We start from the raw sequence: 8,449 nt of genomic DNA, 5'->3' as shown, positions 1-8,449 counted from the left end.
GTCCCACGCGGCGTGTTGCTTCGAGGTACGTTTCTCTTGTCCCCGAATTTCAGCAGTCCCACGCGGCGTGTTGCTTCGAGGTACGTTCCTCCTGTCCCCGAATTTCAGAAAGTCCCACGCGGCGTGTTGCTTCGAGGTACGTTCTTCCTGTCGCCGAATTTCAGCAAAGTCCCACGCGGCGTGTTGCTTCGAGGTACGTACCTCTTGTCGCCGAATTTCAAACTGGTTATACATTTATAATTCAAAGTATTGTTCATCGCTGGCCACTACTTTCTCTCATCTTTCGGGTAGCGTACGAATCCCGCGTCAAAAAAACTGGTCATCTTTTGAAGCTATCCACGAATCGATTCAATTTTTTACTTCATAAGACCGGACGTTCTGGTCAGCCAGGCCATGTGCCATTGATCGAAACAAGTGATAGTCAGAGAGAGCAACGTCTGGAGAATACGGCGGGTGGAGTAGGACTTCCCATTTCAACGTTTCCAAATATGTCTTGACCACTTTCGCAACATGGGATCGAGCATTGTCATGCTGCAAAATCACTTTATCTCTCGTTTTGCGGCCGTTTGTCTTTCAATGCTCGACTCAAACGCATCAATTGCGTTCGATACCGATCGCCTGTGATTGTTTCAGTCAGTTTTATTAGGTGTACAACTTTGCTTCCGCCGTTTTCCTATAGATGGCTTTAGCGGTAAGTGGTAATCGAAATAAATAGATCATAGACGTCATACAATAAACTTGGGCATCTGTCAACATAACCCCATAGAAACATTAGTCGATTTGTGTCTGCATCATAAAGTTATTCTCGATTGAAAATGTCAGTTTACGAGCCAAATTCTCATCATTTGCGGGAGGTTTTAATTTTTTGCTTCAATATGAAGAAATCCGTGGCTGAGGCTCATCGAATGCTCTCAAATATTTATGGTGAGGCCGCTATTAGTAAAAGAACATGTCGTGAATGGTTTCAACGCTTCAAGAACGGTGATTTTGACGTCCAAGGTCATGCTCTGTATTTGGTGGGACCAGCTCGGCGTAGTGTATGAACTGTTAAAACCGACTGAAACAATCACAGGCGATCGGTATCGAACGCAATTGATGCGTTTGAGCCGAGCATTGAAAGACAAACGGCCACGATTTGCGGACAGCATTAATTTTCTGTTACCATTTGAAGAAAATTGCTGCAGAATCGCATCGAATGCTTGTCGAAGCTTACGATGAGCATGCTCTTGGTAACAAATCACAGTGCTTTGAGTGGTTTAAAAAATTCAAAAGTGACGATTTTAACGTGAGAAACGAAGAACGTAGAAAAAGTTTGAAGATAGCAAATTGCAAGCATTGTTGGAGGATGACGCTCAAATTCAACAACAACTCGCGGATCAATTGAATGTGATACGAGAAGCCGTCTCCATACGTTTGAAATCCATGAGAAAGATCCAGAAGATGAGAAAATGGGTTCCACATGAACTGAATGAAAGACAGCAGGAAAACCGAAAAACCACCGAAATGCTGCTCGCCAGGTACAAAAGAAAGTCATTTCTCCGAATTGTGACTGGCGATGAAAAGTGGATATATTTTGAGAATCCTAAGCGTAAAAGATCATGGGTAACTCCAAGCGAATCATCGACATCGACTGCAAAGCCAAATCGCTGGACGGAAGACAATGTTCTGTGTTTGATGGGATCAGAAAGATGTGATCTATTATGAGCTGCTAAAACCTAGCGAAACCGTTAATACTGAACGCTATCGACAACAAATGATCAATTTGAATCAAGCTTTGTATGAAAAATGACCGGAATATTAAAAAAGGCAACACAAAGTGATTTTGCACATCACACACAGGAAAACTGGTCAAGGAAACGATTGAGGCATTTGGGAAATACTTTCGCATGCGGCTTACTCACCAGATTTGACTCCGTCCGATTACCACTTATTTGCATCGATGGGACACGCACTTGCTCAGTAGCGCTTCACTTCTTATGAAGAGGTACGAAAAGATAGATGACTGGTTTGGCTCAAAAGAGCAACAATTTTTTTGGCGTGGCATCCACAAATTGTCAAACAGGTGGAAAAAATGTATAGCTACCGATGGGCAATACTTCGAATAAAATATTTTTTATCATTTTCATGCAATAAACGTGTGTATTTTCTATAAAAAAATTCCGATTTCATATTTACATACCTGGCATAAAAAAATGTGAGAAAGTTATAAATTATATAGAAATTCTAAAAAAATTATAAAATTTTGAAAAAAATTTTCACCAGAGAAAAGACTTTTAAAAAAAGAAAGAACCGAAAAGAAAAGACCAAGAAATAGAAAAGGAATGGCCTAAAAAAATATAAAAAAAGAAAAGAAAAAAGAAAGGAAAAGAGATATGAAAGAAAGCATGACGTTATATAGACGTTATATTAATATCTCTCGATTATATTTTTTCTTATTAATATTTTTCATGAAAAGAATTCATAGAAAAGAGAGGAAGAGGAAAAGAAAGAAAAAAAAGAGCAAAGAAAAAAAAGAAGAGATAAAGGAAAAAAGGAAAATGAAGGAAAAGAGATATAATATGAAAGGAAGTATAACATAATATGTGTATATACAGAGTGCGTCACCAAAATTCGGACAAATTTCAATTTAAATTTTCCGCTATATTGTGCGTCCGTCAGAGATTGTTAGCGTCCGAGAAAGATGCTTCTAAGTTATAAGGAAGTTTGTAGTTATACATAAAATTAAAAGTAACGAATTAGTAGCTTAAATATAGGTAATGAAAATGTACATTAAATTCCATAAATCATTAAATTCTATAAATCCATATAAATTTTATGAAAAATATAAATTTTATAAAATTTATACAATAATATATAAATATATAATTATTTGAGTACCTACATCGTGCTAGACTCTTTGCCATTTGTTAGCCTTATTGAAATTTATAATTTGTTGAGCTTTTGAAAAGTTAAATTTTAATTTATATTTTTAAATTTATATGTAAAAGTTTATAAGTCGAATAATTCAATAACGCGCGCGAAGCGCCATTTATGGACAAAGATAAATTGACAAGCTAGAGTCGCTACGGATCTGGAGAATTATCATATTTTTTGATACTCATGAAGAAGATTATTATAGCTAGAAAAACTATTAGACATATTCATGATTGTTTAGGTACGATGAATGGATTTGAAATTTTCGACGCCAATTATGAGACAATGACTAGAAAAATTTTGATGGATTGTGAGATTGGATAGCAAATCTGGAGAGATGGATGACAGCGAATTTGTTAATAGCATCATAGAGAAGTTTGGACTTTCTGGAGATCTCATGATTTTCTATACTGATGACTCTAAATCAGATGACTCACTTTCAACAGGTGCGGGAATCGTTGAGGACAGAGATATTGCTTACAATATTAATTTGCCTAAAAAATGTTCTTCCTTTACTGCTGAGGCATTTGCTATCAAAGATGTATTGGATATTATCTGTAATACAATGTTTTTTATTGCAAAAGATGTTATATTTTCCGACTGTCAGGCTGTGATTTTTGCAATTGAAAACAATCGTATAAATGTTTATTATATTTTAAGAATATGTATATATATATATATATTAGAGAAAAAGTTTTTTATGCATATAATAGATAAAATACAGTAATAGTTTGGACTCCAGCTCATGTTGGAATAGCAGGAAATGAAATGGCTGACGAATTGGCTGAGGAAGGCTCTTGTGAGATTGCTTGTGATGATATTATGGTGCCTCCTAGATTTCAGATGTGTATTTAGAATCAATGTGAAGTAATACGCAAACTACACTATAATATATGATAAGATGCTAAATTAAAGGTTCTTTTTATCTTGAAAATTTTTATAATAGAAATTTGATTTCAATCATAATTTGCTAGTTTTAAGACTAGAGCTGGTGACTTTTGTTAATAGATTTAGGTCAAATCATAATCTTAATGAATCACTAGAAAGGGTTATATTGATAGCTCCAAATGTAACTGTGGATATGAAGTTGAAGATGTTGATCATGTTATATGGCAATGTCATAAATATGACAATGAAAGGATTAGACTCGATTATGAGCTTAGGAATAGAAATTATTGACAAAAATAGTATTTTACGTGGATTAGGAGAGATAGATCGGCAGCGGTTAGATTTGTATTTAACTTTTTTAGAAGTATAGGAAGTATAGGAAGTATAGGATTATTTAGTTTGAATTTTTATAGCTTTTTTTTGGCTTAAGGAACACATGTGCCATATAATCTGAAAGAATTGAAGGCATTCTCTTATCGCCATCCAGCGATACATGGCAAAAACAAAATTATATCTGAAAGCATATGTGACCATTCTATATATTTATATATCTATATATCTATGTATCTATATTAGAATTTAACTTTAGGATAAAAAAGTGTTAGAAATACCTTTTCTTTATTTTCCTTATGTTTCGTTTTTTTTTTGTGATTTTTGTCCATTTACTTATGGACAAAGATCCTTTAGGATAAGAATAGAAATAAGATTTTCTAAAAATGTAAGATATCCATTTAACAACTCGAATTTTCCAGAAGCATTTCTTTTAAATAGAGAGCGTTTGGAGTAACTAAGTAACTTGATCCATTGAGTCCTGCGAGACCGGTCGCATCTAGAAATGAAAATTATTGTGAATTGATAAAATGAATTCTGTACAAAAAATAAAAAATAAAAAATTTTTTTTAAGAACATTATTGCGAATCCTACACATAAAACAACAAATGTGACATCGCATCACAAGGTATCCCATAATTCTGTGGGATTCCATAAATCGCATTCAAGTTAATTTATGCACTAAATAAATTTATGGAAATGTCATAGATTATCAGTGAAACATAAATAATTATGTATCTTGATGGTGTAAATAAATAAATCAGAGAGTAAGCGATCGAAGCTAAGAACTGGAAAAGGCTAAATTTTAATCATTTTTCCATAACTGCAGTAAATTAATAAATTGGTCATCACATATAGATAATATTCGAGAAATATTCCAATTTATTTTAATATAATAATTACAATCCATTTTGATAAATATTTAAGTTTTTTTGTAAATGATAAATTAACAAATAATTAATTTAATTATAAACATATAAGAAATAGAAAATTATCTTTTTTGAAACGATCTCTCTCTTTCTCTCTCTCTCTCTCTCTCTCTCTCTCTCTCCTCCTCCTTCCCTTTTTCTTCTTAATAAAATAAATTTAAAGAATAAATAGAAGAAAGCAAGTAAGTAGAACCGAAAAAAAATCATAATTTTTACAGTTTCGGGTTTTTTATTGAAAAAAAAAAACTGAAACTGAAATCGGAACATTTATTTTATTCGAAATCGAAATCGAACCGAAAAAACATTTCGGTCCAGGTCTTTGCTAAAATCATCCGATTTTCCTCATTCAAAGCGGGAAAATAATGAACTTTGATTGTTAATAATTTTTTAATGAATAACGAGCTAAAACCTGTTGGAAGTCACTCAGAGAGTGACAATATAGGGTACAAGCCAGATGTATAAGCTTAAATCCGCTGTTTGCTCATAAGTGGCATTAGTGAGCGTACAAAGCTACCCTGGGCACACAATACACTTTTTTTTATGTATTTAACGTCTGTCAACATTAATTAGTGCACATCATCAGCAATTTCATACAACATACATTTGTTCTTTCGTAATCATGTCTAGTTTTTTGCTAAAAAAAAAGCATATGCGGGAAACTTTGTTTTTCTGTTTCAATTTGAAGAAATTGGTTGCCGAATCGAATCGAATGCTTGTGGAGGCCTATGGCGACAATGCTTTATCGGAAACAACATGCAGAGATTGGTTTCGCCGGTTCAATGACGACAATTTTGATCTGAGTGACAAGAAGCGTGAAAATCGGCCCAGGAAGATTGAGGACTGTCAATTGCAGACTCTTTTGGACGAGGACGATACCCAGCAAAAAATGCTTGCCGAGCAATTGGGTGTTTCTCAAGCAGCCATTTCCATGCGGCTCCATGGGAAAGGTTCAAAAGATCGGAAAATGAGTGCCGCATGAACAGAACGATAGGCAGATGGAGCGACGCCAAAACACATGCCAAATTCTGCTTTCCAGACAAAAAAGAAAGTCGTTTCTGCATCGGATTGTGACAGGCGATGAAAAGTGGATTTATTTTTAGAATCCTAAACGCAAGAAATCTTGGGTTGATTCTGCCCAATTATCAACATCTTCCTCAAAACCAAATCGCTTCGGATGGAAGACGATGCTGTGCGTTTGTTGGGATCAGGAGGGTGTCATCTATTACGAGCTGTTAAAACCTGGTGAAACTGTTAATGTTCACCGTTATCACCAATAATTGATCAAATTGTACCGTGCTTTGCGTGAAAAAGGCCGCATTATCGGAAAAAACACGACAAGCTGATTTTCCTCCACGACAACGCACCATCGCACACATCAACAATGGTCCAAAACTACTTGAAGACACTCAACTGGGAAGTGCTACTCCATCCCGCTTACTCAGATCTTGCACCTTCTGATTATCACCTGATTTCGTCGATGGGCCACGCGCTCGCTGAGCGGCATTTCGATTCTTACGAAGACGTCCGAAAATGGCTTGATAAGTGGTTTGCCTCGAAAGATGAGGAATTTTTTTGGCGTGGTATACACAAATTGCCCGAAAGATGAGAAAAATGTATAGTTAGCAAGGGCAAGTACTTTGAATAAATTTGTTTTTGCTTTCTAGGAAAAAAAATGTGTTTTTCTGACTAAAAAACAGCGGATTTAAGCTTATACATCTATGTTAAGATTAAGGTCAAAGGAAAAGCCTCCCCTAAAGTAAATAATTATCAAAGTAAGTCTAAACCAAGATTAAAATTAATTGGTGGAAACAGGCATGAATATTTTTTTTTCAATTAGTAATTATTAATATAATAAAAGGGAGAGAGGGGCCCCTTTATGATATGATAGATCTTCTACTAACTTAAGCAGACGTCAAAAAGATCTATTTATTGATCTTATCAGTTTGATCTTGGGTATAGCATCGCCAATGTCAGATTATCGATTTTTTTAAATGGGACATTCTAATTTTAATTCCAGAATCTAATAGCTGAGTCAAGAGCTTTTCAAAATGCTACTAATAAATATGCTGCTAATAAATTCATTTTAATTAAATTACTTTTTATTAAGTTACTACTTTTCGAGTTACAAAGTTTGAAAGTTACAAACCGCTCATTAGTACATTACCCAAGGTGTCCGACGACTACAACCTCTTGTATGTATGAATGTTGTTCAGGATCATGCCTTAAATAATATTTGTCAAGATCAAGGCCATTGATTAAGGTGATTGTATCTCTTGTTTTCAGTTTTATGTAAAAACGATTTTTTAGTGCAAAAATGAAAATAAAAGAAACAATCTCCAATGATCTTCTTGGTACAATTATTCTCCTCTATTATTACAAATATCGGTTGTAACAAAATTCCTCATAGGTTTTAAACAAATATAACTTTTTTCTCGTTACATAAAAAAATTAAACCAAAGAAAATTTTGTAGCTAAATAAATTCTACATCTTTAAAGATACATATTTTTTAAATGTAAATATTATATTTGAACTGTTATAACACTTTAAAGTCAAAAAGTATTTTTGTTCGATCTTCATATACGAACAGCGTTGGTTTTTATAATATTTATAATTTGTGATTTAAATTCCTATTTAGACAAAATATTTCTTCTATTTAATCAAGAATAATGAATAAGATAATAAGAATCTATTTTCATATAAAGATAAAAATAAATTAAAGTATTGTAATAAAATAATAAGAAGTTGAATTAACCATGAATTATTATTAAATAATTACTAAATAATTACTAAATAATTACTAAATAATTACTAAAAATGTAATGATACATTATTATTATAATATTTATAGTTACAGACAAAAAATAACGATTATTATCAAAAAAATAACGGAAACGGCAACAATGTTGTAAAAATAACGCGTTACTTCCCAACTCTTGGAGGACATAAAAATTCGTACATCAAAGATGTTTTGACGATCAATGTATTATGTGATTCTAAACATTTTTAATTTTGTATTTTCTTAATATTTTATTTCTTATTGTTAAAATTAAAGATTTACTTCATATTTTTTACCATTGCTGAGTCGTGGTTGGCTTGTTCTTAGATCACAAATTGTTACTCATATTTAGTCAGGAGAAAATTTAACGGTTAAATGGTTGATAAATCGAGAAAAATTTACTGGACTAGAAAAGAAAAAGAAATAAATACAGAAAGAATCGAATTTGTTTCTTTTATTATATTAATATATTTATAATTTTTTAAAATTAAAAATAGAAAGAGAATTGAATATTTTACACAGAAGAAAAAAGATTTATTGAACGGAAACATGATTATTAAATATATAATATCTATAATAAAATAATAAATTATAGAATGTTGAAATATATAT

This window comes from Atta cephalotes, assembly GCF_000143395.1.
Source record: "Atta cephalotes unplaced genomic scaffold scaffold00020, whole genome shotgun sequence".
Lineage (NCBI taxonomy): Eukaryota > Metazoa > Arthropoda > Insecta > Hymenoptera > Formicidae > Atta > Atta cephalotes.
Note: the sequence above shows the minus strand (reverse complement) of the source record.